The sequence below is a fragment of the Frankliniella occidentalis genome, unplaced genomic scaffold (genome assembly GCF_000697945.3).
Source record: "Frankliniella occidentalis isolate FOCC.00 unplaced genomic scaffold, Focc_3.1 Scaffold179, whole genome shotgun sequence".
Classification (NCBI taxonomy): Eukaryota; Metazoa; Arthropoda; class Insecta; order Thysanoptera; family Thripidae; genus Frankliniella; species Frankliniella occidentalis.
In genome coordinates, this window is record NW_026267305.1 from 302384 (window position 1) to 304470 (window position 2087).

Sequence of the window (2087 nt, forward strand, 5' to 3'; positions counted from 1 at the left end):
CATTTGTAAATATAAACAGGGCATCAAGATTGTGGTGCTGGAACTGCTCAATAGCATGAAGTATTACTTTAGGGTATCTTGGACTCTCGTCGGGGCCTCCATCAACTGACAATACGATTACGGGCTTCACTTCGCCGTCAACTTATAAGTAAAATAGAAAAAAGGGCCGTAAAAATAATGTAGTACACGGGGCAATACTAGAGAAAAGCCAGTAAATAATGTTGCCTTTCAGGATGTCCTCAAATTCAGGAAGTTTGCACAAATAGTTAAAGTCGAATGCATGTGAGGAGGCCGTGGAGCTGCAGTGTTTGGCACTTCGAATAGCTATATAAGTGGGCCCTGAGTATGTCACCAGTGCTGGATCACCATCAATTTTCCCTTCATTAATTATAATTCCAGCGTATACGCTGGGTATAAGTTTGTGCCGAGGGGCCACGACCCAGTCATGATCAGGCAATGTTACTTTATATTCTAGGTGCATCAATATTGGAGCCTGATTCTTGGCAGCTGTAATGCCCAGCGGCAAACGGGCCTTGTCGTCCTCTGAGATAATAGCGCACTGGCTAGGTCCTAACAAAGAAGCTAGTGTCTCAACTGACCTAGGAAATTATTAAAGTAAATATTGAAAGAAATCCATAATTAAATTCCAACACCAAAAAAAGCACGTATATTAGTCCTGTAGTTGGAAAAAATATAAGGACAAATAAAACTTTGACCGTCTTCTTGCTCAAATGCGTTTAACAAGTAAAGTTTTTTTATTGTCAGATCACAAATCTTTGTCTGAAAAGAACCAACACAAATATACGTAACTTTTGGAACAAACAGCTTGAGATTTGACGTATTCTTTACCAAAAAACCATCGTTTCTCCTTAAACAAATTTTGCGGACAGCCAAGTCAATAAAGTCTATGACATTTCGTACAATGAGCCCTTGTTTAAAGAGAAACTCGGTGAGATCGCCGTTCGATCGATCTAGCTCCCACACTTCCGGCGCCCCTTCCCCTTCAACTATGAGAAAGGCAATTATTGCCACTTTTTTTAGAGTGTTTTAAGTTAAAAAAGTGCAATAAATGTCTTACTCATCTCAGGTGTGTCAACCACCAAAATGCTGTAAATTCGCTGCAAAATAATTAATCGTTTAAAACCCTTTTTAAAATTGTGACATAACTCTTATGAAATCATTTCCTTTCCTGTTTTTTTATGTTATTTACCTTACTGTGGCCGTACAGAATTTACCGTCCTCGTGGCTCTAGTGCAGCGAAGTCTAAGGGCGACTAAGTTTCACCGGTACAGTGACGATATGTCGCTGTCCCTCCAAGGTCCGGCTGCTCCTTGGAAGTAAGAGCATAGGTATGTTGCGCTCCTTGATATTTGTATTGCCATTCTTTGGAGCGCCTCATGCAGCTGATCTACAGTCTGTACCGACCGGAAAACATCAGACCGACGCCTCTCATCGGTTGCACTACCGAGCTGTGCTATGTCCATAATAGCATCGGGAAGGCCTTGTTGGTCTTCCTCGAGGCGAGGCCTCCCTGACTTTTGCCGGACCTGTCGCGAAACAGAAATAATAACAGTAGTAATAATAATAATACGAATAATAATACGCACAGGTGCGCGATCGAATTATGAGGGAACTTTATCAAAATTTACATATAGTAGTAGTACCTTTAGTATTTTCGCCATCTCTGTATTATCAGCCACTAATTCCTGAGTAATCCTCTTCTTTTCCCGTCTGTACTTTCGCTCACGCGTCGCCTTATATTAAAGCCGCTTCAGTTCACTCTTAGATTTAGCCAGTTTCTTCTCCAAAACGGAAATTTGCTTTAAGTTGTCAGGTTCGGCTAGCTCCGTACCCCTGGCTATTAGTCGCGAATTGAGCTGACTTTCCATGGCAGCTATCTTCTTTTCCGTGCGATCCTGAGCATGTGCTGGTTTGATGGGCACAAATTCCCGGCGAGAACAATGACCAGCGATCCGGTCCTCGTCGGCTTCCTCATCGCTACTATTCACAATATGATTTTCAGCGACACGTTTGCGTGTGCGTGATGCTATTATGAAATAAAAACAGTTCATTTAGCACTCAAATAT

The 2087-nt window shown here is 41.9% G+C and overlaps 1 protein-coding gene across 2 annotated transcripts in view; it reads right to left on the reverse strand.

Annotated features, from left to right (window-relative positions):
• LOC113210637 (cytochrome P450 6A1) overlaps positions 1-2087 on the reverse strand; it is a 23905-nt gene that overhangs the window by 8005 nt on the left and 13813 nt on the right. The gene's annotated exons all lie outside the window — the stretch shown is intronic.